General features: G+C 36.6%; 2 long non-coding RNA genes and 1 pseudogene across 17 annotated transcripts in view; 1 reads left to right on the forward strand and 2 right to left on the reverse strand.

Moving 5' to 3' along the window:
• Nucleotides 1-8723, reverse strand: part of LOC138822502 (uncharacterized) — a 44421-nt gene extending 35698 nt beyond the window's left edge. For 15 of the 16 annotated variants that reach the window (XR_011370508.1, XR_011370518.1, XR_011370515.1 and 12 more), the window contains exon 1: nucleotides 8550-8723. This is a non-coding gene — a long non-coding RNA (uncharacterized lncRNA). Of the gene's footprint in view, nucleotides 1-6974; nucleotides 7030-8549 lie in introns of all 16 variants that reach the window. The other variant, XR_011370510.1, reaches the window with a different exon arrangement.
• Nucleotides 6796-16442, forward strand: LOC138822503 (uncharacterized). Its single transcript, XR_011370520.1, has 3 exons — nucleotides 6796-7047; nucleotides 14454-14538; nucleotides 15691-16442. It is a non-coding gene; the product is annotated as an uncharacterized lncRNA (long non-coding RNA).
• A 3205-nt stretch (nucleotides 16443-19647) lies between these two features.
• Nucleotides 19648-19745, reverse strand: LOC138822504 (U6 spliceosomal RNA; annotated as a pseudogene).
• Between the last annotated feature and the right edge of the window lie 6067 nt (nucleotides 19746-25812).

Raw genomic sequence — 25812 nt, forward strand, 5'->3', positions numbered from 1 at the left:
GCCAAAACTAAACCAAGATGAGTTAAACCAGCTTAACAGGCCCATATCAAGCATTGAAATAGAAACAGCAATAAGAGACCTCCCAGCTAAGAAAAGTCCAGGACCAGATGGTTTTACAGCGGAATTTTACAAGGCCTTCAAAGCAGAGCTCACACCAATACTCCTCCAACTCTTCAATGAAATTGAAAGAGAAAGCTCACTACCGAACACATTCTATGAAGCCATCATAACCCTCATCCCAAAACCAGGCAGGGACTCATCAAAGAAAGAGAACTATAGATCCATTTCTTTGATGAACATTGATGCAAAACTTCTCAACAAAATTTTGGCCAATCGACTTCAACAATTCATCCAAAAAATCATACACCATGATCAAACAGGATTCATTTCAGGGATGCAAAGCTGGTTCAATATATGCAAATCAATTAATATTATTCATCACATCAACAGGAGCAAGAATAAGAACCACATGGTTATCTCAATAGATGCAGAAAAAGCATTTGACAAGATCCAACACCCCTTTATGATGAAGGTTCTGGAAAAATTAGGAATCCATGGAACATTCCTCAATACAATAAAGGCTGTATATGACAAACCTACAGCCAGCATTATACTCAATGGTGAAAAACTAAAGCCATTTCCTCTTAACTCAGGAACAAGACAAGGATGCCCACTCTCTCCACTTCTCTTCAATCTAGTATTAGAATGCCTAGCTACAGCAATAAGACAAGATGCAGACATAAAGGGGATCCAAATAGGGAAAGAAGAAATAAAACTCTCCCTCTTTGCATATGACATGATCTTGTATTTAAAGAATCCCATAGACTCCACTCCCAAATTACTCAAGCTGATTCAAAACTTTGGCAAAGTAGCAGGTTATAAAATTAACCCCCCAAAATCAATGGCTTTTCTATATGCCAACAATGAGAAAAGTGTGGCTGAAATTAGGAAAGCAACTCCATTCGTAATAGCCCCACAAAAAATAAAATACCTAGGAATTAACTTAACCAAAGAAGTGAAGGACCTCTATGATGAAAACTTTAAAATCTTGAAAAAGGAAATCAACACAGAACTTAAAAAATGGCAAAACCTCCCATGCTCCTGGATTGGCAAGATTAACATCGTGAAAATGGCAATACTTCCCAAGGCTATCTACAAATTCAATGCGATACCTATCAAAATTCCACCCTCATTCTTCAAGGAAATAGAGGAGGCAATCCAAAAATTCATATGGAACAATAAAAGACCCCGAATAGCAAAAACGCTCCTCAACGGAAAGAACACTGCTGGAGGAATATCAATACCAAATTTCAAACTCTACTATAAAGCCATAGTAATCAAAACAGCTTGGTATTGGCATAAGAACAGACCTCAGGACCAATGGAATAGAATTGAAAACCCAGAAATGAACCTACAGACCTATAGCCATCTAATCTTCGATAAGGAAGCTAAAACAATAGAATGGAAGAAAGACAGCCTCTTCAGTAAATGGTGCTGGCAAAATTGGTTAACTACATGTAGAAAACTAAAGCTAGATCCTTATATATCACCCTGCAACAGAATCAACTCCAAATGGATCAAAGACCTTGAACTCAAAGCAGACACTCTGAAAACATTACAGGATGGAATAGGAGAAACCTTAGGTCTCCTTGGCTCAGGCCGAAATTTTCTGAATAGAGACCCGGAAGCACAACAAATCAAAGAAAGATTGGACAAATGGGATTGTATACGGTTGCAGAGCTTCTGCAGGGCAAATGACATAGCTAGCAAGATCAATAGAAAGCCCACCGTTTGGGAGAAGATCTTTACTAGCCATACAACGGACAAGGGTCTCATATCTAAAATATACTTGGAACTCAAAAAATTAAACCACCCAACAACAAATCCTCAAAGAAACAACTGCCCAATAAATAAGTGGGCGAAAGACTTAAAGAGAAGCTTCTCTGAAGAAGAAACAAGGATGGCCAATAGACACATGAAGAAATGTTCAACATCCCTAGCCATAAAAGAAATGCAAATCAAAACAACATTGAGATATCACCTCACTCCAGTTAGAACAGCAAAAATCAAGAACTCTAACAACAACAGATGCTGGAGGGGATGTGGACAGAAAGGAACCTTACTTCATTGTTGGTGGGAATGTAAACTTGTTCAACCACTTTGGAAAGCAGTATGGAGGTTCCTCAAAAGACTTCACATAGATCTCCCCTATGATCCAGCAATCCCACTTTTGGGCATTTACCCAAATGTTTACAAACAAGACCACACTAAAGCTACCAGCACAACTATGTTTATTGCAGCATTATTTACCATAGCTAAGTTATGGAACCAACCCAGATGCCCCTCAGTAGATGAATGGATCAAGAAAATGTGGTATATATACACAATGGAATTCTATGCCTCCATCAGAAAGAATGACATTTCCCCATTTGTTAGGAAATTGAAAGGTTTGGAAAAAATTATATTAAGTGAAGTAAGCCAGGCCCAAAGAAGCATAGGTCCCATGGTTTCCCTTATTTGCAATATCTAGTATAGGTATGAGTCAAGCGGAATAGGTCAGATAATGTGATGTTAGGAAAATGAACCCTTAAATATGTATTTTAATGTTTTCGTTTCTTTCATGCATGTGTTTCTAACGCATTTATAAGATTATTTCTTTGTTGCTTTGTATGTCCCTCCCCCACAGTGTAACCCCCGCTTTCACTATATTTGATGTCAGTATAACATGTGGAGGAGATGGGGACAAACAAGTCGTTTAAGGATTCAGGTGGACCTGTTGCAACAATGAGAAGTACAAAATGTCATGTCAAAACCAGCTTTACAATGTCGGTGTGGGGGGGGAGGGGGGTATAATTGGGTGGGGGGAGGGGGGTATAATTGGGTGGGGGGAGGGGGGAGGCGGGGAAGGGAGGTGAAGGGTAAACAAAGGAGGAGGCTGCAATGCTTGGTAAGAAATGTATGCATTATCCTGCCCATGTAATTGTAGCCCCTCTGTACAGTATGTTCTCAAATAAAATAATAAAAATAAAAATAAAAAGAGAAGAAACAGGAACTAAGTGACATAGGGTTGACTGTATTGGTTTATAGAATATGCAAAGTGAGAACTTCACATAAACAGAGGAAAGAGTTTCCATCCAGATATATCTTTGTCAGCTGGAGACTTGACAGGTTAAGATAAACTTAACAGATCAATGTCTCTTCATCCTAATTGGAACTGAAAAAAAACCCAGTAATAAATGTTTACCTATCTACCAGGTCAGCACAGGCTACACACAGGAACTCAGAGTCGCCTATATCATAAAACAGTGAAAAAGCTATTTACTACAGTTTGGGGAGGTCCTTTATCAATTTTATGCTATTCTAGTAATGGCTTAATCTTTTAGCTTTGCATAAAAGATTTAAAACTGCCTTTTGAATGACCATCTATTTCACAAAGATTCCAGAGTTTAAACTTTTCACCTCTGGCTGCACAGAATGAATCAGTAGTACCTGAAATTTACTAACCACTTATAAACTAGGTATATGGAATGAAAGGGTACAGAATGTAATGCAACACAGGCAGGTTTCAGCAGCTCAGCGTGACATTTAGCCAGTGATACAAATGAAACAGCTAGGTGACATGGAAAGACCTAAACGAATCTAGCAAGGTGCTTATTCTTAAACCAAACAGAAGGAAGTTTGTCAGGTGAACGAACACAGCAACACTGTTATTTCAGAGGTCAGAAGGCTTGCTGTCCAAGCACCAGCTATGTCTGTACTTTCTAACATGCTTAATGCATGATACACACCACTATGTGCACAAGTACACACACTTACACACACACACATTGAAAAACCAGTTGCTTTCATTCTAGTAATTTTTATCTTTAGATGTTCTCTCACTTATTCAGAGTATTCTGAACTGTAAGAGACTTGAAAGCTACTATATTATCTAACAGAAGAAAGAAGAAAACTAAATTCCCATATCTTGGTTCTTTCACTATATTCTCAGAAGGGGATTTCGATATATATAAACATAAACTGCAGACTGTGAGTGTCCTGTAAATGTACAAGTCATTTTTACTTTCTTTCTTTTTTTTTTGGTCGGTCGTGGGGCTTGAACTCTGGGCCTGGGCATTGTCCCTCAGCTCTTCAGCTCAAGGATAGCACTCTACCACTTGAGCTACAGCACCACTTCCATATATATACATACATATACATATACATGTATACATATACAACATATGCATGTATATACATGTTATATATTATGTATGTATATCTACATATATGTTGCATGTGTTATATACATGTATATATGTTATACATACATGGATATATGTTATATACATATATACATGCATGCATAAACGTGTGTATATGTGCATACATACATAAACATGTGTGTATATATACATATATACATGTATACACACATATATACATATACATATATTCATATATCTATATCTTCTCCTGAAGTTGCTTTTTAATCAAAAAAAATGTTTAGACTTCAATTTTGTTAATTTTTTTGAAGAACCAACTCTTTGTTTTGTTGATTCTTTCTATAGTTTTTTTGGATTCTAATTCATTTAATTCTAATTTAATTTTAATTATTTCTTTCTGTCTACTGGATTGGGGATTATCTTGCTGCTGTTTTTCAAGGAGGTTCAGATGTCTCATTAAATTGTTGGTTTCAGATCTCTCCAATTTGTTGATGTAGGAACTCAGAGCTATAAACTTGCCTCTGAGTACTGCCTTTCCTGTGTCCCAGAAGAGCTGGTAATTTGTGTGCTCATTTTTGTTGAATAGCATTAACCTGTGAATTTCCTTTCTAATCTCTTCCATGACCCACTCATGATTCAGCAGTGTGTTGTTCAACATCCATGTGTTACCGGACTTTCTTTGGTGGCTTTTGGTGTTGAGTTCTAATTTTATTCCCTTGTGGTCTGAGAGAATGCAAGGAATAACTTCAATGTTTCTGAATTTAGACAAGTTTGCTTTGTAGCCTAAAATGTGGTCTATTTTAGAAAACGTTCCATGTGCTGCTGAGAAAAACGTGTATTCTGATGCGGTTGGGTGAAATATTTGTTAGATGTCTGTTAAATCTAGTTGATCTATGCAGTTGTTTAGATCTGTGGTTTCTCTGTTGAGTGTTTGCCAAGTTGATCTATCTAGTGAGGAGAGTGGTGTGTTAAAATCCCCAACAATTAATGTCTTTGGATCTATGTGGGATTTGAGGGAAAGTAGTGTTTCTTGGATAAATTTGGGTGCTCCGTTGTTTGGCATATAGATATTTAAAATTGTAATATCCTCCTGAAGGAGAGATCCCTTAATTAGTATGTGGCAACCTTCTTTATCTCTTCTCACAAATTTTAATTTTAAGTCTATTTTATCTGATATTAGGATTGCAACTCCCGCCTGTTTATGGGGGCCGTTTGCTTGGTAGATTTTTCTCCAGCCTTTAACATTGAAAATGTGTTTGTTTTTATGGGCAAGATGTGACTCCTGAAGGCAGCAGATAGAAGGATCTTGTTTTTTAATCCAACTAGACAGTCTATGTCACTTAATTGGATCGTTAAGTCCGTTAATGTTGATAGATAGGACTGAGAGGTATTTGGGAGGTCCTGCCATGTTATCCACCTTCTTGGGGGCTGCAAAAACTGGGTTCTTCCTATGGTTCTTGGATTCTCAGTTTGGGTGCAGTGTCTTGGCCTTTTTTGTGGTCTTGCTGGTTTTCTCCTCACTCCAGTTAAAATGGCAAAAATCAAGAACTCTAACAACAACAGATGCTAGAGGGGATGTGGACAGAAGCGAACCATACTGCATTGTTGGTGGGAGTGTAAGCTTGTTCAACCACTTTGAAAAGCAGTATGGAGGTTCCTCAAAAGACTTCACATAGAGCTCCCCTATGACCCAGCAATCCCACATTTGGGCATTTACCCAAATGCTCACAAACAAGACCACACTAAAGCTACCAGCACAACTATGTTTATTGCAACATTATTTACCATAGCTAAGATATGGAACCAACCCAGATGCCCCTCAGCAGAGGAATGGATCAAGAAAATGTGGTATATATACACAATGGAATTCTATGCCTCCATCGGAAAGAATGGCATTGCCCCATTTGTTAGGAAATGGAAAGACTTGGAAAAAACTTATATTAAGTGAAGTAAGCCAAGCCCAAAAAAACATAGGTCCCATGGTTTCCCTTATTTGTAATATCTAGTATATGTATGAGTGAAGCAGAAAAGGTCAGATAATATGATGTGAGGAAAATGAACCCTTAGATATGTATTTTAATGTTTTTTTCTTTCATCCATTTGTTTCTAATGCATATATAAGATTATTTCTTTGTTGCTTTGTATGTCCCTCCCCCACAGTATAAACCCTGCTTTCACTGTATTTGATGTCGGTATAGTTTGTGGAGGGGAAGGGGAAAAACAAGTTGTTTAAATAAGGATACAGGTGGACCTGTTGCAACAATGAGAAGTACAAGTTGTCATGTAGAAAACGAACTTTACAACTTGGGGGGGGGAGAATTGGGGGGAGAGAGAGGATGGGTATGGATGGGAAAGGTAAACAAAGGAGGAGGCTACAATGATTGATAAGAAATGTACTCACTATCTTACCCATGTAATTGTAACCCCTCTGTACAGTATTTTCACAATAAAAAAATTAAAAAAAAATTTGGACTTCAAAGATTGCAGAGGCGCACCTAGGAGCTAACTGAGATATCATGAAGAAACCAGTTTTAGTGTTCCAGTGAAAAATCCAAGGCTCAGAGTCACCCAAGTGAGCCATCATAGTACAGAGAGTTTGGCCAGAGAGGAAAATTTCAGGCAGCCTGTTTAAGGAGGCAGATTTGAGCATACACCAGTGACCGAGGTGGCAGTGGCTGTGGCTGCCAACATAACAGTAGACCGAGCCTGAGGAAAAGGTGACAGAAACAGAGTGCAAGCAGCTTCTATTCACTACCAGTCTGAATTTACCAGGAGCAAAAATCTTCATCCTGCTGACCACAGATGGACGCAGATCACAGATAGCCTGAAAAACCAAGGGAAGGTAAGTACCCAAAAAGGCATTCCCATTCCTTCTCACAAAACAGAGTTTGGAAGGTAGCTCTTCCCCTATCATCCCAGAAGAATGTCATCTTTCATATTGGCAAAGACGGAGCCAGGGCAGCCAGTAGATACCTCAGGCCTTAGAATTAGACACTGCTGAGCCATTCAACAGTGCAAAGCAACCCAACCACTGGCACTCAGCTCCATACTGGGGAAAGTTGACCTTTCCAGATGGGGGAAGGACCATCCAAGGCAGGGCAACTTTCTTCACAGAGTAAACAGAGCCAGAGGTGGCCCCACCCTCTGCGGCATGGCAGCAGCAGCTCTCCATGCTGCAGGATGTTAAAAATAAATAAATTCAAAACTGGAGAGTAAGAGAAAAGTCCAGGACTAGATGCATTCACAGCTGAATTCTACAAGGCCTTTGAAGCAGAACTCAATTGATACTACTCCAACTCTTCAATGCAAATGAAAGTTCACTACTAATCTCATTCTAGGAAGCCTGCACAACCCTCATCCTCAAAACAGACAGGGAATCATCAAAGAAACAGAACTCAAGACCCATTTCTCAGATGACCATTAATGCAAAACTACAAAATCCTGGCCAATCAACTTCAACAATTCATCAAAAAAATCATACACTATGATCAAACAGGATTCATTCCATGGATGCAAAGTTGGTTCAATATACACAAAACAATAAATGTAATACATCACATCAACAGGAGCAAGGATAAGAATTACATAGTAATCTCAATAAATGCAGAAAAAAGATTTGACAAGATCCAACACCACTTTATTAAGAAAGCTCTGCAGAAACTAGGAATCCATGGAATGAACATTCCTCAATATAAGAAAAGCTGTGTATGACAAACTTACATTATAACTTATACTATAACTAGTATTATACTTAATGGCAAAAGTAAAGCCATTTCCTCAAATTTCAGGAAGGAGACAGATTGTCCACTCTCTCCATTCCTCTTCAGTATAATATTAGAATACCTAGCTAGAACAATAAAACAAGATGCAAACTTTAAGGGGATCTAAATAGAAAAACTCTTCCTCTTAGTAGATGACATGATCTTGTATTTAAATAATCCCCTAGACTCCACCCTCAAGTTATTCGAGCTGATCTGAAACTTTGGCAAAATGGAAAGGTATATAAATTAACCCTCAAAATTCCGTGGCTTTTCTGTATGCCAACAATGAGAGTAACCCTATATCCTCAAATAGTTATACTTTCTTTCTGTTAAAGCAATCAAACTCCTCTCATTGCTCTTTTGGAAACATGTATATATTTCCGTAGTCAGTCTACCATGAACACTACAAGTTACTTCTACTGAATTATAACTCTCTACATACGGAGCAATATTTTTCCATCTCTCCATTCCCATTCCTAACTTCTATTTCTTATAAAATCACTGTTCTATTCTCAATTTCTGAACATTTAAGTCCTACCACGAGTGAGATTATGCAGCATTTGCTTTTTTGTTCTTGCCTTACCTCACTTAACATGATTTCCAAAGGTCACAGTAATGTCAGCATCAAAGGCCAACACTGTTCCAACCACAATAGAAAACAGTTCTATTCGACGTTCTAAGTAGGTGAGTGACTAGTGTCCCTCCATAGAAAACAGTCACAGCTTCTGGTTCTAAACCTTTGAAAGGCAACTGTAGCCAGAGAATAGGATGAATTAAGCAGTTAATAAAATTTAAAATCCCTACCTAAGTCCTAAGTAACATATTAACCTCAGATTCCTAATTAGAAAATGCATGGCTTGCAATAAAAGCATTTGCTATTAATGAATGTAAATTAATGCAACCAGTTTAATAATGTTTAACTATTGAAACTAATATTGAAACATTTGTTTGCCCTCTTTCTTCACAAGTTAATAAAAAACCAAGTAAATTAGAGCACTGTGACATATCTCAATTGAAGAAAGAAAATCCTTCCTTTTAGAATGACGGATTAATGAAACGAATTAAAATCAACCTCAAAGAAATTATGAGTGAAGGGGCTGGGAAGGTGGCTCAGTGGTAGAGCACTTGCCTTGCATTCATGAGGCCCTGTGTTCGATTCCTCAGCACCACATAAGCAAAAAGAAAAAAGCCGGAAGTGGCACTGTGGCTCAAGTGGTAGAGCAGTAGCCTTGAGCTGAAGAGTTGAGGGACAGCGTCCAGGCCCAGAGTTCAGGTCCCATGACCGGACCCTCTCCTCCCCCCCAAAAGAAATTATGAGTGAAAACTATTGTCTACACTACTCTAGAAGACAAAGCCAATTTCAGTGTAGAACTTTTCTGGCATACAAGAAATTCTTACAGTCTCACTGAATTATTTCACTACTATAATATCCTAGGTGTTACATATAGAAGGCACATAGGATGCGTATACAAATAAGAGATGGTGTTAATAGTCCTGTAGTTAGACTTTTCTTCATGTATCCCATTTCAAACACATCTATCCTCAAAACCTTACCCATGGCTGCACATTGGTGGATATCCATAAAGTAGGCAAATAGCTCTCAAGAAAATTCCACAGCAAGGTCAGACTATGCTCAAGAAAACTCTTAAAACTCATTTTAATAATATTTTGTTTCATTTCTCCTCAGTACTATTTCCAAGTTCCTTCCAAAATTTTCCCTTGTCCTTTGATTGTCACCTAATTAAAACTATTAGTTAATGCACCTAATTCTACGTTTACGAGCCTATAATCATAAATTTAGAAGAGATGTTATAGATGTTCAATACATTTTCCTAAAATTGAACTACACACTATGGAAGCAATAATATCAGGGAAATCTCTAATCTTTTGCCAACCTAATTACTTCCTCAATGTTCTAGTGTCAGACTATTTTGAAAGAGCTATATAATCCATTCCCTGAGAGCTTCTATCTACTGATTGAATCTTGCCATTTGAAGCATATATCGTGTTCTATAACTTTGTTTTCCTAGAGTTTCAGAAAACATAAAATTTTAGCTTCGTTTCCTATAGCACAATAGGAAATTTCTTCCTATCTTGATTTCATTCCTCTGAATATTCTGAGACAACCTTATACTTCTTCACTAAAAGCTATTGTTGGGTTGAACCTGATGCCATCCCTTTCACCTATTAGACTCATTTTTGTAACTTGAGTGCACATTTACTGTATGGGTAAGCCCAGGATATTTTTGATACTTGGTGCTAAGTAAAATTATTCTGCTCCACAGTGAGTGAGATAGTTAACAGTTCTAAATAGAGAATATAACATTTACCTCTACAAAATTTAGTCATTTCATCCTGTTCAAATTTCTTGAAATTCAAATTCCGTAATCCAGCATTAAAAATATAAGTAAGTCACTATTTAAACTTACGGAGTTAGATTTGCATAAATAGGTAAAACATTCGTGTGTGTGTGTGTGTGTGTGTGTGTGTGTGTGTGTGTGTGTTTTAGAAAACATTGGTTTTCTGTGGTTTTTGCCTTTTCTAAAAGTCCATTATATATGTCTAAAAATACTATTTTTAAAAATACAATAATAAGTAGCTTTCAACTGCTATGGATCTTAATATTAAGACTCTATTAGCCTTTGAAATTCTAAATTTAGTCACATATTGTTAATCTAACAAAACTATGTACACCTTCTTTGGAATTAATCTATGAATTAGCAGAGTATGTCAACATATATAGAAATAAAATTAGTTCTATTATTAACTTCATCATGTAAATCATATTAATGATTACAATGTCATGTTCAATTTCAGAAGACACATATGATTTTTGGTAAGATTCTAGAAGTCGTTGATAAATACTCAACAACCAGCATAAAGTCTTCATGCTCTGTGCCAAGCAAGTAAGGTCTAGTTAAAGTGTGATGGGAAGAGTCAGAGTACAATATATCCTAAAGCCATCCACAGCAATTCAGAGCCAGTAAGTCCCCCAAGATTATTCATTTTTTTTGGTGGGGGGAATCCGGTCATGGGGCCTGAACTCTAGGCCTGGGCACGGTCCCTCAGCTCTTCAGCTCAAGGCTAGCACTCTACCACTTGAGCCACAGCGCCACTTCTGTCTTTTTTCTTTTTGCTTATGTAGTGCTGAGGAATCGAACCCAGGGCCTCATGCATGCAAGGCAAGTGCTCTACCACTGAGCCACCTTCCCAGCCCAAGAATATTCATTTTTTATGTCTTAAAAATAACCTGAATTTCAATGGCTTTGCAGTTTCCCACTGTATTTGATTTCAACTAGAATTTATGCCTGAAAACTCTTAACTTCTAATGTTAAAACATGTTAGTTTTATGTACCCAAACATTTTCTTAGTGCTCCAAATGAGGAGTTCTGGTCCTCTGACCTACCCCATGAAAAACATTGTGTGGTCAAATAAGCAGAAAATCTATTCCTTTTGGGTATCTATAATCCTCTTTGTCTATAATCCTCATTAGCTTTCTATTTAAGATGGGTAGAACATTCCTTAACTCACCTAACCATATTAACTTTCCACAGGCTACCCTCAACATTTATTAACATTTCACTGACCTACAGAAACGTGGGGAAATTTTTACTTCTTTTCTTTAGTTATACATTTATCCCAGTAATATTCCATAGAGCTTTGTATTTCGTATTTTAAATTTGTCCAGATTTGTGAAGAAATCCCTCCTATTCCTTTAAGACCCTCTAAAGGTTAGATGCACATACTATTTCTTTTCTAAAAGAAGTTGGCAATATAGGTGGGAAAAAGAAAGTTTAGTGATAATCCTTATCATCTGAGACACTGAAGATCTTTAATTACTTGGATCTTTCTAACATATTCAGAGAGACTCAGAAAAGACATCAAAACGAAGAGGAGTCACCAATACTTTCTGGAAGTCCCTTAAAAGCACTAAAACCCTCATTTCTGTTTGGCTAAGAAAAATTCCCTTTCTCATTACCTAAAATGCTTGACCAACCTTACCTCTCTGAAATGAGGTTCCCCCCCCCCTTTTATTAAAAAAAAACAGTCTGTTACAGATTATTTTGTTTTATTATTTGTAGTTTTTTCCTAGCTGTTCTGAAAGAAAAGGAATTTCTAAAACCATAGAGAGCTAATGCTATTTTTTCAGAAGTACACAGCAAAGAAAAATGAGTTTATAAATAAAAAAAATGTTTTGACAGGACATGTAACTTCAAATTCCAGACTTGTTTAGAGCTTGTACAAAGTTTTTGATAGACTGATAGAATCAAAAGATGGTAAAATTCTTTAAATGACTCTATGTGTGAAAGGATCCATTTGAGAAAATAATCATAGGTTAGCTGAAGAGGGGGGGAAGGAACAAATATCGAGAGTTCTTTTGGACTTTACCCTGAAGCAAGCCAAGTAAAACGAAATGTTTAATGAAATCTGTCTAAATCCAACCAACACATGCAGAAAAATGCCAAGAGGTCACTCACCCGGAGATACTACTAATGGTGGGACAAGTAAAGCAAAGGATGGACTTAATTCTGGGGTGATTTGAATCATAGCCACAATTAAAGCTTCAGTACCATGTCAAATACATTTCAACACTTTAAAATCCTTTGCTTGCATAAAGGTTTTCAAGTCAACTAATGACTAATGACTACGTGGAACAAAAGCAATGTATGAGAATTGCAATTATCACCACAACAAAGGAAAGAAAGCATAGGTGATATTAATGACCCACTGTACAGAACTCACATTAATTTATCTCCATGAGTAAATGAAATAACTCCTTAAATGTGACTCCCTGCCAACATTCAAGCTCAATGCAATCGATCTTTCACACTGTAACCAGAGGAACCTTACAAACCTCATCATGGTTATTTCCCTACCTAAATAATGTCACTAGCATCCTGCTTCTCCAGAACTAAACTACAAATCACTGGTTTAACCTGAAAATCCTTCCCAGTTTCCCTTTGTCCCACCCTCTTCAGCTACATCATTTGCCCTAACTTCTCCATCCTCACCCCATTTCCACAATTTATCCAGAGATCCACACATAATACACTTCTTAAATTTTTCATACCTGAACCATTTCATCAGCTTTCTCTCTTCTTGGATTGCCTTCCCTTCATTGCATCCCTTAGGAAATGATCTGTTGATCAAATTTATGTTCAAAGATCATTATCTCTTTAGAGGTCTTCTTTGCTCCCCTAGGTCAAATTAATGTTGATCTTCTTGTACCCACAGGAACCCCTTACAATAGATAATAAATTCTAACACATTAACATTATTAAGAAATGATTTTCTAGACATAGTTTTACTCAATTAAATCCTAACAATAACCTCATGAGGCTGGTACGATGATTATTATAATCAATTTTCAAATAAGACAGTCTGAGATATACAGACACTGAGTGTTCTAGATGAGGTCATTCAAGCATTCGCTGACAAACACAAATTTGGATACAGTTGGTCTGTCCCATTTAAAGATTATCCCACAGTTCCATCGCTTGAGGTTCTCCTGGGATCAAGCTAAAAAGAGAATCCAGGGCTTTGTTTGACTAGAGGTTCCATGAGGCAGGAGTCAACTTCCATAGGAAGCCTCAAAATCAGGGGGAAAAAGCAGATCCATGTTCTAAAATGGGCGATTAAGTCAAGCAAACCAAAGAGATAAGATTTCACAAGCCCTCAAATAAAGAGCAAATACAAATGTCAGAAACTGGGCTCTGAAATAAATAAAAAGTGAGAATAAGTCTGGTTCCATAAGCAGGGTAATTTCTAACTCCTTATGTCCTGAAAAATGAGTTAGGAGAAGTTCTCCCTTAGAGGAAGTAGAAATAAATCTATCCATGTGCTTCAAAGTGTCAGGAAACTATAAACTCCCCCTTCAAAGCTTCTTCACTTCCCTGTTCAGGATAGAGGAGGTCAAATTTTGAACAGCTCCTCACTGGCCTGGGCAAGGTTCTCTCCCATCTGAACAGCACATTCCCCATACAGCAAAACAAGAACCACAGTCATTTATTTATAAATCATAGACTACTCAATTTTAAGATTTCTGTGCATGATGCTGGAATTAACTTCTTGTAATTGCTAAACAAGCACTCAATACTGAGCCAAGTCCCTAGCCCTCATTTATAACTTTTATCAGCTTGCTATTTGTCTTAATTGGCACTGCATTTCAGGTCAAATTTCACCAAATTTCTTCAGCAATATCCTTGTTCCCTCTGGCACCCTATTCTGCAAATTGCATTTTTCTTCACAGATTTAGTGGAAAAGGAACACATTTTTTAGGACCCTACTCAAATGCATTTTTCTTCATGAATTGTTACTTTTTCAACTTTACTGAAAGTAAGCTGATTCTCTCAAATTCCTATACACATTCTTTGTACCAATTAAAGGTATTCTCTGTATTTTTCATGTCAATAGCCATGATTGATGATTCTATTCCCAGTGCAACTACCACTAATACTAGAATCTATCTCTTTTTTTCCTGTGCTAGAACTGAGTTTCAACTCATGGCTTGGAATTCTCAAGTTCTCAGTTGACCATACCTTCACTTCCAACATTTTTCTGATTAGTTGAAGGTAAGAATCTCACTGATTTTCCTACTCCAAACCCCTCTTGAGCAGCTAAGCTTATACATGTGAGCCCCCAGAGCCTGGGTTCACTTCTTAAGAATATGCTATGGGGGCTGGGACGGTGGCTCAGTGGTAGAGCGCTTGCCTTCCATGCATGAGGCGCTGGATTCGACTCCTAAGCACCACATAAGCAAAAAGAAAAAAGCTGGAAGTGGTGCTGTGGCTCAAATGGTAGAGCACTAGCCTTGAGCTGAAGAGCTGAGGGACAGCAATCCAGGCCCCAAGTTCAGGCCCCACAATCAGAACACCCCCCATCCCCCCAAAAAAAGAATGTGCTATGTGCCTTTACATATAGTCACTTATTCAGCAACCTGAAATGCAGTTGTTGTTTCATGTCAGTAAATAAGAATAACTTTGAAAAACTATGAAATAATCTTTTGCTGAAAAGACATATTCTTTTTTTTTGGGGGGGGGGTCCGGTCATGGGCCTGAACTCTGGGCCTGGACGCTGTCCCTTAGCTCTTCAGGTCAAGGCTAGCGCTCTACCACTTGAGCCACAGCTCCACTTCAAGCCTTTTTCTTTTTGCTTATGTGGTGCTGAGGAATTGAGCCCAAGGCCTCAAGCATGCAAGGCAAGCGCTCTACCACTGAGCCACCTTCCCAGGCCTGAAAAGTCATATTCTTATCCTTATTTTATAAACAAGAAAACTAAGATACTAAATTATTGACAATCTTGTCAAGTTGACACAGCAGTTAGCCGTAGAGATGTGAAGTGACTCCAGGCCTGATTTCTACATACAGTTATACTTACTGTGTGCTGACTCACTTTTCTTGTCTCCATGTAATAAGGCTAATATCATGTGAACATGGACTGAAAGCAGAACAAATTATAATCAGTAGAAAATGAGTCTCTCTTCTAAGCTGAGGCATTTTAGAGTACAACCCTGGAAACCACAAAAGAAAGAGCCTGGATCTAAAAAACACATTACACAATGCAGATGTGTTTTACATCAGACCTTCAGAAAGCAAAAGACAAACCAGCGATGATCCCTTAGTTCTCTAATTTGTTTTTCTTGTTGTCAATGCTGCTATAATAGAGACTCTCAAACCTAGTTTCTCAACTCTAACTCTACTCCAACTTCTCATTCAACATTTCAGAGTATTTTTCAGCTAACACAGGCAGAAGAAAGAAGAGAAGGAAATGAATACAGTAAAGGCTACTAGCTTCTTCACATGGAAATAAAACAACAGTGAAGCAATCAGATAGAATATGTGAGGAACTCATGGAGAACCTCACAAATCCTATAGTACCTCAAGTGTAATCTCAGATTCCACAAGATCATCTCAGAGTAAGAGAAGAGGACTGAATGCAAACAAGTTATGCAGTTGTCTTACTCCAACAAAAATCTTTTCTAGTCTTTCTACCTATACTACATTTACATATTAGTTTCATTTCCTGTGTATCAGGAAATCTTGTCTAACATTGGAATACAGAGACTAACATTGGAATACAGACTCTAACATTGGAATACAGGAGTCAGAATAGCTTTTAGAAACAGCACAAATTCATTCATGGACTTCTTTATTTCAGTTTCTATAATAGTAGGCATTATCCTCTCTACTGCCTTTCCTATGCATTGGTCATAATAGATACACTCTTTCCAATACTATTAAATTTAGAAATATTAAATGTGTTTTCCTCCCTCCAAGCAAATTCACCATAGCAATTTACACTACTCACAAAAACCCAAATATATACACATTAGTTAATGGCAGTATTTCTCACAATGGTGAAAAACTAGAAACCTCAGTGTTCCACACTAGTTATATTATTGTATTTTCTATAAAAGATTATTTCATAGTGTTTTTAAAGTGATTCTTCTTTACAGACATGAGACAACCACATTTCAGGCTTGTGAGTAAAATTGTAAATTACAAACATCTGTATTTTGATTCTATTTATGTGTGTGTTTGTATATATGTCTGAGGACTATTTTGTGTATGGAAATAAAGAAGGCATAAAAATCTACTTCAGAATTTTAACAGTTCTTTATTATTGATAGGTTTTGAGATGCACTTCACTTCTATACACTTCTGTGTTGCTTCTGTTTTAAATGTTCATATATCTTTGTGTATATATATATATATATATAAAGGATTTTATATATATATATATATATATATATATATATATATATATATATATATATATATATATAGGATTAGAGATATAGCTTAATGACAGTGCTTATCTACCATGCTTAAGATACCAGGTTCAATATCCACTAGCACAAAAATCACAAATGTAATACAGATTCATATTGGGAAAATGTTTAAGCTGTATCTTAACTGCCACTTTCCAGCACACCAAAATTTCATTCAATGGATACACTAAGTGAAATAAACTAAGGTTAGCAATTTAGTTTACAGAGATCATTTCTACCTAGTTTCTATAATCAGAATGTTGCCTGTTATTACTCAATCTATGATGAAAATAATGAGGTTTCAAAAGTACATTCAGAGTTAATTCTTTCACTTCAGATTTCAACATTAAACCATCAAGGTAGATTCTACATATAGACCATAATTCCAATGAAATCTTGGGTAAAAATCTTGTTGCAGAATGAGTTCCTAAGTGATAATGGTTTTCTCTTTCTGACCACATTTCCAATTTATGAAGTCATAAATGTAACAGTACCAGAAATCTTACTGGCTGTCAAATAAAGAAAAAATAAGAGAGGCTCTAAACTATATTTGTTAACACACCAAGCAGTATATCAGACAAGATATTGTAAAATAAGATCTATACTTTAAGCCTCTTTTACCAGTTAAAGGATTTTTTTCAAATAAGAAAGTAATAGACAAAATACACCATCAAGTTTTCTATTTTAAAATCTAACCACCAGAATTTACCAACTAAGATTGAAAAATAGGAGAATAAACAGGAAAAGGTTCTAAAATCCTATTGGAACAATAACCTGTGATATCACGGGTTATTCCACCAGAGTATGAATGAAGTTTGATTTTAGGGCTAGCCCATCCATTAAACAGATGCTACATTAAACTTAAAGTTGCTTAATAACAAAGTATTTGTGTCATTGGCTATTCTGGTTAAATACACACTATGTTCATTATGGTTAAAACAATAAATATTAATTTGTACTTTAAGTCATAGTTCAGTTGGTTGCATAGCTATTCAGGAAAGCTCTCATTCATCTAAATGGTGACTTACAGAGACAGGATTCTTCCATATTGCAGTTTAACATTTGGAATATGTAGTTTCCAAGGTTGCCACAGAACAGATGCTGGGGAATAAAATACAGGATTTTATGGATTGAGCTGGAAATTGCATATACCATTTACAACTATGTGCTGTTGTCTAGAATTTAACCATATTATTTTACCTTGCTCCAAGAAAGGATTGAAAATATAGTTTATGTACCTAGGAAGACAAAATGGATTTGTGAACATGAGGAATGCTGCTGTAGTTTGATGTTAACTGTTCTTTTTATCTTTGTAGAACATATTAGATACTATGGTAATTTCTTTCCTTTTCTGTATGCCTCAAACTCATGTGGCAAAGGAACACTCACTGCTCTAAAGTATAGACCTAAAAGTTATCTCCAGCTTCTCCCTTTCCTCAGTGCTCCCACAGTCATCAACATTCCCGTGGCTCATTTTTTTCAGCCTATTCCTTTATCACCAGCACCACCAGCTCACGTGTTCAACTAGCCTCTCCTGGAAAGAAATCTCTGCCTCCACTCTGACCTCAACCACAATTTTCCCACCCCATCCATTGTCACTTCCACCAATGCAGAAACAATAACAAATCTTTCTTATCCTAAGACATATTACCACTCTCCTTACCTTTACACTTCAGTAGGTTTACTTCAGGCTCTATAAACTGAGACGACTAACTTTTTGATCCTTTTGCTCAATATTATAGTTTAACCAGTTGTATTATATTCTGACTCCAGGACGTCTTTACTGTCTATATTTTGCTGCACCCTACTTTCCAGACTCTTGTTCTCTATTACTTAAACATATGCTTCTGTGGCAGAAAAACAAACATTTTATTCTGCTGAAAATTTTCAGACTATTTTCTTCTAGTTTCAGGGAATAACCAATAAATTCTCATCATCTAAATCACCTATCTCCATAATGGCACATCAGAATTTCTTGATCCTAACTGTAAGTTGGTACTTACTGTTGAGCCTTCCTCTATGGTCACATTCTCCTTATTCTCCCCAACTTCTAGTAACTACAATTCTATTCTCAACTATGACATCAGCTTGGATAAGGTGGGGAAGTGAGGGTGGGGACGTTTTTTCTTTTCATCTTCTCATGACAGTTAACATGATATACTGAGTTTTATTTTAGAAAGGTATATTGTTTTGACTAATAAACCAAAATTAATAAAAAGATAATAATGATAATAACAGTGATTTGAAGAACAAAACTAAAAAATCAGTGGCTTGACAAAAGTTTGTTTCTTCTCTCCTAAAGTCCAAATTAGGTATTCATGATAGTCAAGCAGCTCTTCTCTTGATGTAGGAATACAGATTCTGCCACGGATTCTGCTTAACTTTGATATTTGGCTTCCAGTGTCACTAGTGCAAGAAGAGAAAGGATAATGATTAGGAGAGTTTTGTAGATGAGGCCTGAAAATAGCACATATCATGGGACTGACAATATTACATGGCTAGAACTCTTTTACATGGCTACACATAAAAATCAAAGTAAGGTGTGAACTCAAAGGATACTGGATCTGAAAAATAGCTTTCCTTTAACTATTTTCCTATCACTCCAGCTCCTTCCTCCTCTGCATATTTCTAGTATTTTCTAGAACCTTCCTGATATGCTGCATCAAACTCTGAACTGGACTCTGTTAAATATCTCACAATATCTCCTACAACTACAAAACTGCTCTGCACACTAAATGAGTTCCTTACATATGGACTAAGGAGACAAACAATAATCTCTTAGGAGCTATTAAAGTATATATAGGCATTTCTTCATATTCTAAGTGGTCCCAGACTTCTAGAAATAGAGAGTTTGGCTCTACACATTTTATTATTCCTTTCCTTGCCATATAGATATACACTTGCAATATTTTAAAATATGAAATGCTTTAGCAATTTGTTTGTCATCCTTATACAGGAGACATGCTAATCTCTGCATCATTTTGATCTTAGTATACAGTATATGTTGCTGTAGCAAGTAGTTGATATTGCTTTCTATTGCCTTCAGCATGTTGATGCTCTAGTCAGCCCTTCTTTACTGTTTCTACAATATGCAGCAATGGATTCTACAACATATACAATCAAATAAATACAATCTCTAACAAATGTAATTATTCCATATTATATATTACATTGTTATATATTAATGTAATTACTAACATATATTTGATTATAGTTTACAAGAGAATAAATAAATGCGAAATTGTTCATGCTGTGGCCCCTGGGAGCACTTGTTCACTTTGCTGATGCCCATCCCTAAAATAATATAAACTTGTCTTCTTTCCTCTCTTCCTACCATTACCATGTGTTCATTGAAGAGTATTTAATAAATGAAGTCATCTAAGAATTCTAACCAAATCTACAATTTTATCAGCAATTCACCTTTATATTATCCCAATAAATCAAGACAGAAAGAGATGAAGAAGAAGAAATTAGAGAGCTAAAGAAGTCTTAAAAGTGTGGTGGATATTAAAGCAGATAGTTGTGACAGAGCTATGATAGACTTTTCAATAGCATCCTAGTTAAACCATGACAAGTCTATACATCCCAAGAATTTCATAATGCCTCTTCTTTAAACACAACATAAATATGGAAACATACATATAATTGCATCAAATCAACTTCATGAAGAAATAATATGGCTTGTCAGAGGTGTCTATCTGAATAGCATTGAATAGAGGCACAAATCTATTTCTAAAAGGAAACTAGAAGAATAATTCATGTATTTTTTAAACAAAAGTGGTAACAATTTCCATGATAAAGGGAAAAATACTTCAAATATTTCCAAGAATATTAAAGTCCATGGGCTCAGTCAAAATTTCTATGTACCAAAATCAATATCATTGTATAAGATAATGTTTGTAGAAGTTGTCATTTTAATTGACTTCTGTTCCCTTGGCCATTATTTTTATCATCACAGTGATTAAGGTGCTTTGAACTAAATGTTAATTCAATGTAGTCTGAAATGAAGCAGAACAAAATTTCTTTAAGCCACACTGACCGCTAGAGACACAAGATTATAAATATGCTGGAGTAAAATAAAAATGCATCTCAACAACATCAACATGAGTAAAATGGGTTTATATTTTGTCACAAGTAAGCACAATAAACTGAACTGTATGTAATACTCCACTAAATATACAGCATTGCAAGTTATTAAAATTTCACTGCAAAGACAAAAAGACAGAGGCAAAGAGAAATAATCTAGACCAAAAAAGACTTTGCAACAACTGAAAATGCCCAACTTTGCAAACAATTGAAATGTATGTACCGATTCAAGCCAGCCCAGGCAGGAAAGACCGTGAGACTCCTATCTCCAATAACCACCAGAAAACTGGAAAAGGTGCTGTAGCTCAAGTGGTAGAGCGCTCACCTTGAGCTGAAGAGCTGAGGGACAGCACCCAGGCCCAGATTTTAAGCCCCACGACTGACCAAAAAAAACAAAAACAAAAAACTATTTTCCAATTTGAAAAGCAACAACAAAATCAAAAAGAAATCTACATTAAATTTACCTTTTAAAAATCCTCTATTAGCCAGGTGCTGGTGGCTCTTGTCTGTAATCCTAGCTACGTCTGTAATCCTAGCTACTCAGGAGGCTGAGATCTGAGATTCATGGTTCAAAACCAGTCCAGACAGGAAAGTCTGTGATACTCTTATCTCCAATTAACCACCAGAGAACCAAAGTGGTGCTGTGGTTCAACTGATAGAGCACTAGCCTTGAGCTGAAAAGCTCAAGGACAGCATCCAAGCCCAGAGTTCAAGACTCATGACCAAAAAAAAATCCTCTATTATTATATAATTAAACTGGTTCATAGAGTACATCACTGGTAAAGATGGTTATATTTGGTGTTGAATGTCACTGTAACAAAGGATAACAAAGTGAGCAGCTTGCAGCACACACACAGAAAAATGAACACTCTCACAGTTTTGGAGATTAGAAGGCTGAAGTCAAAGGTGTCAGCAGAACTTTGCTCCTCCTGCTTATTTCTAGCTTTTGTGGTGGCCATGAACTTTTCACATTCCTTGTCTTGCACTTTACCACTCTGATATCTTCTTCTAGTATCTTCTCTCTGCATGTATCACTTTATTTGTCTCTTTCCTTTTAAGGATGCTGATCATTTCTGATAAATGTACCACTCTACTCTCATGTTAATTTTAAGTAATACTACTTCCAAAGAAGGACATAGTCTGAGATACTAGGTTAGCACTTTATCATACTTTTGAGAAGCATACATTTAAAAATGATGATATCAGGCAGGCACTGGTGGCTCACACCTGTAATCCTGGCTACTCAAGGGGCTGATATCTGAGGATCATGGTTCAAAGCCAGCATGAGCAGGAAAGCCTGTGAGATTTTAATTTCCAATTAACTACCGGAATTGGTGCTATGTGCCGGAACTAGCCGGCAACGAAAGGAACTCCTGATTTAGGGGGCGAGGACGGAAAAATAAAGACATAAGACAAAGGATGGGGTTGGGAGGTCTGCAGCTCAAGACTGCAGCCCCGTTTATTTTTAACTCTCCTTATTTATACTATTAGAAGTCAAGAGGTAACCTAAGGTCACCATAGTGCAGAAAAGCAAGAAAAGTCTTTAATAAAAACAAGGGTGCAGAAAGAAACAAGACAAGGTCAACTGATAGAAAGTAAAGAAAATTCTACAGACATAGCAAGGCAAACCCGGACACCTGGTGTTATTCATGAAAGCCAGGTCCTTGTATGTGCCTTCAAGTGAGCACAAGGGTCAAGATGACCTTGGAGTTTTACTGTCGGCTCCCAACAGCTATGGGTCCAAATGATGTAGTGCTAGCCTCAAGTAAAATAATCTCAGGGAAAGCACCCAGGTCCTACGTTAAAGCCCAAGACCAGCAAAACTAATGATGATACCTATCACTGATTATGGGAAAATACATGTGCAGAGAAACCTGACAGATCTACTCTAATAACAACAGAGGCTGGAGGGGATGTGGACAGAAGGGAACCTTACTACATTTTTGGTGGGGGTGTAAACTTGTTCAACCACTTTGGAAAGCAGTATGGAGGTTCCTCAAAAGACTCCACATAGAGCTCCCCTATGACCCAGCAATCCCACTTTTGGGCATTTACCCAAATATTTACAAACAAGACCACACTAAAGCTACCAGCACGACTATGTTTATTGCAGCATTATTTACCATAGCTGACATATGGAACAAACCCAGATGCCTCTCAGTAGATGAATAGATCAAGAAAATGCGGTGTATATATACACAATGGAATTCTATGCCTCCATCAGAAAGAATGACATTGCCCAATTTGTTAGGAAATGGAAAGACTTGGAAAAAATTATATTAAGTGAAGTAAGCCAAGCCCAAAGAAACATAGGTTCCATGGTTTACCTTATTTCCAATATCTAGTATATGTATGAGTCAAGCAGAAAAGGTCAGATAAGGTGATGTTAGGAAAATGAACCCTAAGATATGTATTCAAATTTTTTTCTTTCATGTGATTGTTACTAACACATTCATAAGATTATTTCTTTGTTGCTTTGTATGTCCGTCCCCCACAGTATAATCCCTGCTTTCACTGTATTTGCTGTTGGTATAATTAGTGGAGGGGAAGGGGAAAAACAAATCATTTAAATAGGGATACAGGTGGACCCATTGCAACAATGAGATGTACAAGTCGTTATGTCGAAAACGAACTTTACAACTTTGGTGGGGGGGCAGCGTGGGGAGGATTGCGGGGGCGGGAGGAGGATGGGAAGGGCTGGGAAGGGGAAACAAAGGAGGAGGCTACAATGCTTGATAAGAAATGTACTCATTAATTGTAACCCTTCTGTACAATATTTTCACAATAAAAAAAAGAAGAAAAAAGAAACCTGACAGTTCTAAAATAGGAAACAATTTGGGCATGATGGCACTCACCTGAAATCCCAACTCTGGAGGTAGAGGCAGGAAGATGAAGACCCATAGACCAGCCTGTTATTAGTAGTTGGACATCATCAATAATACAGATAATAACAGATTCTAGTATGGATGTGAGTGAATAGTAACTCTAGTACAATGTTAGTAAGAGTGTAAACTTTTTCAACTACACTGGAAAACAATATGGAAGATCCTCAAAGAACTACAGTAAAATCCAGCAATTCTATTCTTAAAGATTACAAACTAGGATACAGTAAAGTCACTTGCACAACCATGTTTATTGCAGCACTGTTCACCACAGCCAAGGTATGGAATCAGCCCAGGTGGCCCTCAATAGATGAATGGGTAAAGAAATTTATATAACTAAATTTTACTTATCCTTTAGAAAGAATAATATTGTATCATTTGCAAAAAAATGGAAAGACCTAGAAAATATCATACTAAAAGAAATCAGGCTCAGGGAGTCAAAGATGTATGTTTTCTCTCATATATGAAAGCTAGAATTCATTTATAAATATAAGTAAACATCTTCAATGTTATGCAAATATACACAAATGTATCAGCCAAAATCTGGTAGAATCAGGAATGAACTCAGAGTGTAATTGCTAAGAAAGGCTGACTCACAGTCCAACAAAATAAACAACAGGAAACGAGTATTCAAAAGTGAAAAGGATCAAAGAAAGGGAGCTAGACAAATGAAGAACAGGGAAGAATGCAGTCATAAAATTCAATGTTTATCTTACAAAACTGAGAAAGGGGTGAAATTGGGAGGGATGGGGGAAATGATGAAATGGATAATATTAATCAAGATGCATTGTACTCATATATTGCTTTGTTGAACGGCAATTCCTTAACACAACTACTTTAACATACTAAAAATACACTAAAAATAAAATATAAAATAAACATAAACATAAAAAGAAAAGTAATGTCATTTGTCAAAGTGGCATTTATAGGACAGAATCTATGTACTGAGTTTATCTCTTGCAGAGAGTAGAGTTGCACTACAATGTATTACAATAAAAATTATAACACTTAAGGTTGGTCAAGTGGCTTAAACCAGCTCCTTAAATATTGCTAGTGAAGGTGGATATGGCCCAAGGTAGATATGTTCCTGTGTAGTACAGACTGGGATCCAGAACCAGTGCTTTTTGAAGTCCTGTAGTTAATAATAATGAAGAAACTCAAGTTCACATTCTAACCTAAAAAAAAAATCAGTATTTTTATTTTCCCCTTAAGTCTGGTGACGAGAAGGAAACATAAAAACTAAACCTGGAAGATATTTTCTTGCCAAATAGCAAAGAAGTTATCAAAGATTACTGACATCAAACCTGACTGAAGTAGCTCATGTCTGTAACCCTTACTACTCATCAAGTTGAGATCCAAGGATCATGGTTATAAGCTAGCCCACCCAGACAGAAAATATCCATTACATACACACACACACACACACACACACACACACACACACACACACACACACACACACACACACACACACACACACTCACACACACACACACCAGAAAAATCCATGTCACATTTACCTCCAATTAACATCACCAAAAAACAAGAAATGGTGCTGTGGCTCAAGTGGTAGAGTGCTAGCCTTGAGCAAAAATGCTCAAGGACAATGCTCAGGCCCTGAGTTCACGCCCTCGGACCAGCTCAAGAAGTAAAAAAGTACTAACATTGTGTCATGGGGATTCAGGAGCAAGTAAAGGACGTGAAGTGTGCAAAGACTACAAAATAAGCACATCAATAAATATAAATGGATTAAGATACATCAAATTCATTTAAATCTCAAGAGATCCTGTGATATTCAAAGTTATTATAGCTAAGGGTCTCTGCAGAAACAAGTGATAGATGATACATAGATAGCTAGATAATTAGATAGACAGACAGACAGACAGACAGATAGATAGATAGATACATAGATAGAATTTAAAAATTACTATAAAAGTTCAGATAATCATGGAATCTTAGGAAAATGAAACCTAAGATATGTATTTAAATGTTTTTTTCTTTCATGCTTTTGTTTCAAACGCATTTATAAGATTATTTCTATGTTGTTTTTATGTCCCTCCCCCACAGTATAACCCCTGCTTTTACTGTATTTGATGTCGATATAATTT

The sequence above is a fragment of the Dipodomys merriami genome, unplaced genomic scaffold (genome assembly GCF_024711535.1).
Source record: "Dipodomys merriami isolate MVZ:Mamm:240054 unplaced genomic scaffold, mDipMer1.0.p SCAF_1108, whole genome shotgun sequence".
Classification (NCBI taxonomy): Eukaryota; Metazoa; Chordata; class Mammalia; order Rodentia; family Heteromyidae; genus Dipodomys; species Dipodomys merriami.